Source organism: Arachis ipaensis, chromosome B7, assembly GCF_059453495.1.
Source record: "Arachis ipaensis isolate K30076 ecotype BB chromosome B7, ASM5945349v1, whole genome shotgun sequence".
Classification (NCBI taxonomy): domain Eukaryota; kingdom Viridiplantae; phylum Streptophyta; class Magnoliopsida; order Fabales; family Fabaceae; genus Arachis; species Arachis ipaensis.
In genome coordinates this window covers 139,708,792-139,719,210 of record NC_142442.1, presented here as the reverse complement: position 1 = coordinate 139,719,210, position 10,419 = coordinate 139,708,792, and the positions used below count along the sequence as shown (strand labels likewise).

At 26.3% G+C, this 10,419-nt stretch overlaps 1 pseudogene; it reads right to left on the bottom strand.

Annotated features, from left to right (window-relative positions):
* Positions 1-3,756: 3,756 nt before the first annotated feature.
* LOC148554333 (uncharacterized) lies at positions 3,757-5,114 on the bottom strand (annotated as a pseudogene).
* Positions 5,115-10,419: the final 5,305 nt, after the last annotated feature.

Genomic DNA, 10,419 nt, shown 5'->3' with positions numbered 1-10,419 from the left:
AATTTTAAATGAACTAAGAGTTTGTTTGGGTAAGTTTTTTTAAAAAATCTTTTTTTAAGTTATTTCTTTTCAAAAGATTTTATAGAAAAATAAAAATAATTTTATATTTGGATAACTCATGCAAAAAGATCTTTTTATTTATCAATTATGTTTGGGTATAACTATATAAAAGTACTTTTTTGTTTATTTATTACGTGAAAAATATCTTTTTTTTAAAGAATGTTTTTTTAAAAAGATAGAAATTATAACTTCTCAAAAAAGATTTTATTTTTATTTTTATAGTGCTTTTATTTTTACTAATAAAAAATTACCAAACACACTAAAAAAAGATCTTTTTTCATTAAAAAAAAATTATCAATTTAGTGGCGCTCAAACATACACTAAGAATAAGTATTAGAAGAACAAATTTCACTTGAAATTTTAAATCATTATTTATAATATATGGTCCACAAATATTTTTGTAGGATTCAAAATAAAATTAAAATTAAAATTAGCACTAGAAATGCTCTAATTACAGTTAATTATAATTATAATAGTGTACTTTAAATAAAATAATACGTTATTTTAAATAAAAATTATACTTAACACTTAATTACAAACAAAATCCCATTCTTAACTTTAAATTAGACTTCTAATTTTTATTAAAAAAATATTTCAATAACTAATAAAATTATAATTGTTAACACTTAGTAAATGTTTAATTTAATTATAAATATAAATAATTGTCTAATTTTTAAGATTTAAATTAATTATTTAATTAATTAATATTTTTTAATATGGTTTATTTTTTGGATTTTTTATTTATATAAATTAAATAAATATTTTATTTATTAAATTAAATAATTTTAAAAATTATTACAAAAATACGTTATCTACTCTTATCTCGTTTACACTATTCTTCGGGTATTCAAACATGTACCCCAATCAGAATCTGAGAAACCACGGAGGGACAAGTCACAAACAGACTCAAAAAGTAATCCTTTTCTAGGAGTTCCTTTCAAGTATTTCAACACATGTAAGGGTACTTTGAAGTGCTCCTCTGCGGAACAATCTAGAAATTGACTTAACGTGCTAATAGCAAAGTTTATGTCAGGCCTGGTATTAGTGAGGTATATCAACCTTCCAATGAGTCTTCTATATGATTTAGCATAATTCAACAATGTTTCTAATAACTTTGAGAGTTGAATTGAATAATTCATAGGTATGCTAGCTGGTTTTGAATCTAATAATCCATACTCTTTTAGGAGATCAAGAGTATACTTCTTTTGATATAATCATATAAAGTTATTCCCCTTTTGCTCCTTGCAATTCCTATGTCCAAGACAAATTTTAGTTTTCCTAAATCTTTGATTTTGAACAAAGTGTCAAATTTCATCTTCACACGTTGGATCTCTTCTATGTCATCCCCCGCTAGAACCAAATCATCGACATAAACAAGAATAAAAGTGAAACCTGTTGGAGAAGATTTGGTGAAAAAGGGAATAATCTGCCTTTGATTGTGTGTAACCTGCAGCAATCAAGACAGAGCATAACTTAGAGTTTCACTGGCGACTTGCTTGTTTAAGGCCATATAAGGATCGTTCTAGCTTTCAAACCATTCCTAGCTATACATTTAAACCAAGGGACAACTTTATATAGACTTCTTCAGATAGATTACCATAAAGAAAGGCAGTGGTCACATCTAATTGATGAATAAACTAGTTCTTACTAGCTGCAATTGCTAAGAGTACACGAAGGGTAGTCATTTTGATTACAGGACTAATGGTATCAAAATAGTCATACCCATGTGTTTGAGTGAAACCCTTGACTACAGGCCTTGCTTTGTGTCTTTCTATAGTCCCATTAGAGTTATACTTTTTAAATACCCATTTACATCCGATTGGATGCTTCCCTTTTGGTAGAGTAGTAAGTTTTCAGGTCTTGCTTTCCTCCAATGCTTCATGCTCAGCTTTGATTTTTTTGCCAACAATCACTCAGAATAACCTGCTCATAGTTCTTTGGTTTCGGATTTGTGAAAATTGTGATGAAAAGTGCTTTGTGTGATTGTGATAGGAAATTGTAACTCAAGTAATTGAAAAGAAGATACCATTTTCTGATTGATGATTGGACCATACTATCAGAGACAGTAGTTTGCATACATTCATAATTATCAAGGTATCTTGGCTTGTGTCTTTCTCTAAGAGATCTTCTTAATGAAGGAGGTGGATTAATATCAGTGGCTGAGAATTAGATGAATTTTCATCATATAATGGGATAGTAGATGATACTGTGCTGCTGGTAAACTCAAAGAAATGGGTAAAGTTGGCTGTGGTTGAACATCAATTATGTTGGAAAGAGTATTTGGCAATGTATGTTGAATGGGATGTAAATATAAGGTATGAGAAGATAATGTGCTGCTATCAAAGACATCCATAGGATCATGATTATGTAATGTAAGCTTATGATTAGAATTGGAAACATGTTCAAATTGATGAGAAACTTGATTATTCTTATATGAAAAGAAATTTTCATAAAAATTACATTTTTAGAAATGAAAAATTATTTGTTATTAATGTCCATCAAAAGATATCATTTTGTTCCTGTTTTAAAGTCAAGAAAAATGCATTTTCTTCCTCTTTTATCCAATTTCTTTCTATTTGCAACTAAAGTTGAAGCAAATGCAAGACATCCAAAAATTCTGAAGTGTTGAATGTTTGGTATTTTACTAAAAATAATCTGATAATGACTTTTATTATTAATAGATGAACTAGACACTCTATTGAAAATATGTACAACATGTGATGCAGTATATCTCTAAAAAATTTTAGGAAGATGAGCCTTAAAAATGAGTGCCCTAGCAATATTCAAAATATTTTAATATTTTCGTTCTACAACTTTATTTTATTGAAGTGTCTCAACATATGAAGTCTAATGAATTATTCCCTATTTTTCATAAAAGGAACTCATAATGAATTCAGCTCTATTATCAGTCCCGATATTTTTTTATTTTAGTTTGAAATTGGGTTTCAATTAGTTGCACAAATTGTTGGATAAAAAAAAGAAGTTTCACTTTTATTTTTCATAAAAAATAGTCAAGTGAATCTGCTTTTGTCTTCTACCATTGTTAAAAAATACTTATGGCCAGCAAAAGATGGATAGAAATAGGTCCCCAAATATCCATGTGCACTAAATCAAATAAATTGACAGATTTTGTTTGACTCAAATAAAAAGGCAATCTTCTTTGTTTTGCATAATGACATGGTTCACAAGGTTCACCTTTTAATGGACATATAATAAAAGGATAACTCTTTTTCATTTCTTGAAACTTATCAATTGAGACATGTCCTAACCTATAATGCCAAGTTTCATGATTTATAGTGTATGTGATAGCAGCAACACTAACTGAATTACTGATGTTGACTAGTTTTCTATTCTTTACTTCTAAGTTGACAAGTTGCATCTGACTTGAAGATATACAAGCCACTCTTTGTCTAGTATGACCAATCATCTTCAAGAAAAGGTTGTTCTGTATCTCACAGTATGTATAAAAATTGACAAGGTAAAAAATTAGTTGCTTTCGACACAAATATGAGATTAAAATTGAAAAAGGGCACATATAATGCATTTGTAAGGTAAAAATCACGGGTTAAAATTATAGTTCCACTAATTGTAGTTATGGTCTCAGTTCCATTTGGATATTTGATTAATACAGGATCTATTGTGTGATGAGAGTGAAAGGTTTGAAGAGAAAAAGTAACATGTGCAATGGCACCAGTGTCAATTATCTAGTTGTGTGTGTAAAGCAATGTGAAAAACTGATAAAATATGGTGTATATCTGCTGAAGGAGCTATCATTGTGTTTATAGCTTGTGTTTGAAGAGAATTATGAGCAAAATCATCTTTATATTGCTGGAATAGAGAAATCAATTCTTGTTTTTGATCTTCGAAAAATAAGTTGTTGTCTAGGCTTTTACTATTCTCCTCTTGAGTTGAACGCATATCAGGTATGTTGCCATTTCAACATGTTTTCTCAGCAACAATCATATTGTTCACATTTGCTACTCCAAATCTCTTTTGTAAATGAGGAGAAAATCCATGCTTATGGTAGCAGGTCTCTATGGTGTGTCCAGCCTTCCTACAATGAGAATAACTTCTCATCATTCCTCTTCCACTACTAACTCTACCTCGGCCTCGGCCACGTCCACCTTTGCCACCTCGATTTGTGATACAAGAATTTGCATTCAAGGTTATACCAAACCCTTTATTATTTTCATTACCAGTTCCTCCAATATTGACAGCATTAACTAGCATCCTTTCTTCACTTTGATCTGAGTTGGTTAATTGTCTTTCTTGTTGCAAAAGCAAAGAATAGATGGAATTCACACTGGGTAGTGGCACCATCAACATAATCTGTGATTTCATTATTGTGTACTGCTCATTTAATCCTCTCAAAATTCTAACAACATGTTCTTGGTCTCTATATTCTCTTATGATCTTTAGTCCACATGAGCATGATACTCCACAGGCACATGATGGGATTGGTTTGAACTCATCAAGTTCTTCCCAAATTCCCTTAAGTTTAGTGAAATATGCAGTGATGGATAGATCTCCCTGCTTTATCGCAAACATCTCTTCTTGAAGATCAGCTATCCGAAACAAATCACCTTCATAGAATCTGTGCTTGAGATCGTTCCAAAGCTCCGAGGCCATGTTACACCAAAGAACACTCTGAAGAATCTTTGTGCTTAGAGAAGAATGCAACCACGATAGTACAAATGTGTTGCATCTGTCCAGGCTTCATAGGTTGAGTCAGTTTTTTCAGGTTTTAGAATGCTTCCATCAATAAATCCCAACTTGTTCTTCGATTTGATGGATAGCCAAACCGATCTCGTCCATGAGTGATAATTTCGAGTTTTAAGAGAAACTTGAGTTAGTGATAAACCTGGGTTTTCATTTGGATGGAGGTAGAAGGGACTTATCTGGTCTTAAATCGGGCTCAATGTTGATCTCCCTACTTGCGTTTGAAGGCTGGCAAGTTGATTCATCAATCTTGTGAGATTTTGTAAATCACTCATTGAAAATGTTTGCAGTTGCGAATTTTCTGGATTCTCTACTCTAGCTTTTCGATTTGCCATGGATATCGCAGAAAGAAGAGGCAAAGTTCACACTTCTTACTTAACAATATTTGTAGCTAGCTCTTCCACGCTCACCGCACCATGATAAAATATGTTCTGAACTGCAGATTTGTTAGTAAAAAAAGAAAGATTATGCTATGCAAGCTAAAAAAGAGAAAAAATGTGTCTATTATATTAGTGAATAAATCATATCTTTATAGAGACAAAAAGTACAGTTATATATAACAAAAAAAAAATTATACTAGTTACCTTTTCATATTCTATTATACTATTGTGATCTACTAGTGTCACATAATACCTAATAAAACAAAGAGTATTAAAAATATTAATAGTATTTATACATTAATAAATTAGTATATTTATACGTAGACTAAAAGTAATAATCTAGCTAATTATAAATAAAGTCAGTTCTAACTAAATCTAACTAACTAAATATTACGTATATGTACTCATGCACTGATGTGTGAAAAAATATGAAGGTCAAGTTACAATTATATTGAACTAAAATCTGAGAGTGAGTTCAATATTTGATTCTTAAGAATTTTAAAAGATAAGAACAAAGACAAAGATAAGTCTATTTAATTTCTAATTTTCTTGAATGAAATGTTTTATATATATATATATATATATATATATATATATATAAAGAAATTAACGAGTGACATTATTCTTTTATAATTGTATTTGACAATTGTTTGACAGTTGCTCTTTTTTGCATAGTGGAGAATTATTTATGAATACCGAGTTGGTTGGGTTCATAATTTAAGCAATGAAAAAAACCGTTTAAATTAAATTTTGATATTGAATGAATTTAGTCAATATCTCTTAGGGTTATTGACCGAAATTCTTTTTGAAAAAATATAAAATTTAAATTTTTTATTATATTTATTATGTATTTATTGAAATAAAAATGTAAAAACTTCTATTAATAATAATCTATGATGGATATATATTAACTAAATTCTTAAAATTTATTTTATAACTTTAAAATAACAAGTTTTAAATAAAGATAAAGCGTTGTTTTAGTCTTTAATATTTGAACTAAATCTTAATTTTATCCTAATATTTAAAAGTTATTTTGTTTTAAATATTTTATTTGTCTTATTTTTATTTTTGATCAAAATTATTTTTTTAAAATAAAATTTTTCTTTCATTATTCTCTTCTTCTTTCTTTTATTTTTTTCATCAATCTAATTTTCAAATTGCTACAATTATTATTATATATGGTCATCATATATACGATTGTTATCGTTATTTGGAAGATGATAACAAAAGAAATATATATTTTTAGAAAAAAAACTTCAATTTTTGACATGAACATTAATTAAAAAAAATGACGAAACAAGAGGTTTGATATTAAAAAAATATGACGTTTTAAATGTAAGTAAAATTAAGACTTAATTTAAACATAAAAGGTTAAATTATTGTTTTACCCTTTAAATACAAACATAGATGATGAATTATTTTGTCACTACTACTACTACTGTATATACGTTAACTTTTCTCTTGCTTGTTCCCTTGTCATGAATGTTGCTAGAAGTCGAAGAGGCTGTATAGTGATTCTGTATTCTCATATGGATTTTGTTTTAATGCTTCTATTTTCAAGGATCATCACTTTGTGTTTATCCTCTTTGCTTTTAATTTGCTTCGCTTTTTTGTTGTTCCTTGCATCATGTGGAGTAGTCTCATCAAGCTACCTGCTTATGTCAATATGTCTATTAACAGTTTTTAGAGACACACTTAAAATAAATAAGTTTTGAGTTTCGAAGTAGAAACTTATTTAATGGGTCGATATAGCATATCGATAAGAAAGTGAATTTTGATTGATAAGGATTTATTGAAAAAGAATAAAGTAATCGAAGAAATGAAGAAGTTAATAAGTGAAGACAATTGATGAAAATTATAGACAACATTCAAAGCGTGAGAACGGTTACTCAAGATTATATTCATATGGGATATATTTGTTTGGTTTTGATTGGCTGAAAAGCTGTATAAATAGCTAAAAGATGAAAGAAAAAAGGGTTGGAATCTCATATCAAAAAACAATTTCGCACACTTATATTCCCATCAAATTTCTGAGTCTGCTAAGAGCTTTTTTTTTTGTAAAATTTTTTCTATATCTTTTACTTTCAATTTAAATTTCTTGTAATCTTTATTTTTTTTACAAATTTATCTTTCCAACAAATTTACTTTTTTAATTTCTTTTAAGATTCAGCATTCTGTTTTTTTATTTTAAAAGTCCTTCGATAATTTATTTTTTTATTTAAATTTAATGTTATTCATTTTAATTTTAACCATTTTACTTTTAAATTTATTTACTTTTTTTTCAAATTTTCTTTTATTATTTTAATCAATTAAAAGAATTTTGAATACACTATCAAAAATAAATATTCATAAAGAAGAGTAGATTTGTTTCTAAAATTTAGATATTAAACCACTTCGATTTTGAAGTAAAACACCTATTATGAGCTTCCTTTTAATTAATTAACCATGTGCTTTCTGGTGATTTAGACCTAGTATTGGTTATTATATATATGCTATGATGCATGGATATAGGACACGACACGACACGGGACATGCCGACACGCAAATTTTAAAATCTTACATGACACGAGGACACACATATATATAAAATATAAAGTATTTTTTAGATAAATTGTAATGATATTTTAATATTTTATTGATATTAAAATATAAATTAAAATTTTTAATTTTTTTAATATCTTATTTTAATTATATCAAGTATTTAAAATATTTTTTGTTTTAATAAATAATAATATATACTATATCTAAATTTATTTTAAGAATATATGTTAAAAATAAGACTGGACACGCAGATACGTGATTGTATTTAGGTGTGTCTAAAAATATCTAAAAGAAAATCAGACATAATTAAAAACAGCAGACATGCGTATCAGACGAGTGTCGTGTCCAAAATGTATCTGACATGCGTGTCCGTGTTTCATAATATACATGTGATTGATGGGGCAAGAACAAAGTGTAGAATGTTATGGAATCATCGGTATCAGTCAAGTGGATTAAATTTCAACACGAATAATTATTGTGAGTAACTAATAAGTAAGTATTTTAATATTTTTAATGCATTATTTATTAATACACAGATAAAAATTCGGATGAGATTGACACAAAAGACAACAACGGCTTAGTTGTCGAGTTATATATTCATACTGCTGGAATAATAACTTTGATTTGGTAGATAGCTCTTGTTATATAAGATAGGGATTTGGACCACAATAATATATATATATATATATATATATATATATATATATATATAAAAGTGAAGCCAAATTGAACGTGCGGTGCTAGATTATGTAGTTATCATTTTATTTATTTATTCATTTTTTATTTTGTAGAAATTAGAATGAGTGGCTATTGCAGCTACACGATCAAGACAAATATTTTGCTATTTGTCTTTGTACAATAATGTTTCACATGAATAATAGGTACTAGCCTGCTATATGCTACTACTGTTAATAACAATTATTAATTTATCATAATGAGTGAAGAAGGGGTTTAAACTAAGTGGGATAGAGGGGGTGTGAATTTCCTCAATTTTTTTCTTCTAATTATTTAATAAAGTATAATTTTAATTATTTAATATTTTTTATATATATTTTTTCTACTTAAAGAATATAAAATAAGAAATTATATTTTATAAATAAAATAATAAAAAAATTGAGAGAATTTATCTCTGAAAATTTAAAAAAAAAAATTACTTGAAAGGTAAACTATTAGGAAGAAGCTCTGAAGTCTTCTCCAATGAGACGAAGAAGAGATGTGTAGTTGAATAAATAAATATATAAAAACTCTTATAATTAACATTGATTTGGTAAAATTTTATAAAAAAATATTTATATTTTTAAAAAATATAAGTATTTTATTTTATATTTAATAAATAAAAATATATATTTATGTTTGTAATTTTAAAAAGTTAAGATGTTTTTAAAATTATTTAAAAGATTATTTTTAATATCAATTTGTACTTATTATCAAAATTAAAGTGTTTAATATAACTCTTATATATTAATATATATTTATAATTATATTTAATTAATTATTAAGGCCAAATTCTATATTTTTATTTATATTTATTATTATTATTTTAAAATTTAAAATTTATTTTATGAAATATAATTATTATTTAGTTTTCTTATTAAAATTTATTTTTAGTTTAATTTATCAAATATAGATATTGTAATTTTTTTTAACAATTATCTTTTAAAAATCAAATTTAATAAACTACTTGTAATAAAAAGTCAAAATTTTCCTAAATCAAGTCTAAGTCATATGGGACTAAAGACATATGATTATGGTTCAAAACTTAAATAATTACGTATTTTTAATAAAAATGGATTTTGTTTTCTTTATCTTAGTATTAGATGGAATTTTTCAAGATCTTCGTGCTCATTTGAGTATACTGCTCTCAATTTAAAAACGTAATTTTTTACATATTTACCTTTTAGATCTCACTATTGATGTTGTTCTAAAATCGATTTTAAAGCAACAACCATATCTGTAACAATATTTACTAGATCAATCATTCACTTCCCTTTATTTTTATGACCAAATTAGTTTTTTTAAAAAGTTTCACATCATACACTTGATCCTAAACAAAATTTTATCACTGTAGAAGTCCTTAAAAATTACCTATCAAATAGATTCTATTTGATACTTAAAGGAGAATTAATTTGTCTTATCATAATTATTTTTTTAGGATTTATTATCTTATAATAAAATTTAGGTAAACCACAAAAAATGTACTTAAATAGTTTTGTCGTGGACAAAAAATGCACTTAAATTTTGTTATTGACAAAAATGTCTTCAAATAATTTTAAAATGCAACAAAAATATCCAACATTAAATATGTATTCTCAAAAAATACTTTAAAAATTGAATTTTGATACAATTTTTTGCAAGCATGATTAGAAAAATAAAATATTTTTATCCTTAAAATTTGGTGATTTTTCGCTAAGTATATATATATTTTTTGTGATTTTTTTTTGTCAACAACCAATAATACTTAAAAATAAAAAAAAAATACTGAGATCAATTTTTTATCCAATTTTTTGTGTATTTTTTAAACAGTTATCTAAATATTCCTATAAAATTTTGGATCAAATGCATAAACGGTTTGTCAAATACAAAAGTCATTTATCACTTAAAAAAAAATCTTTTTGAGCATTTTTGTCGAATTTTTAAATTATTTGAGGGTATTTTTGTTGATAACATAATTTTGTAGCGACAAAATTATTCGGGTGTATTTTTGGTAGTTTACTCTAAA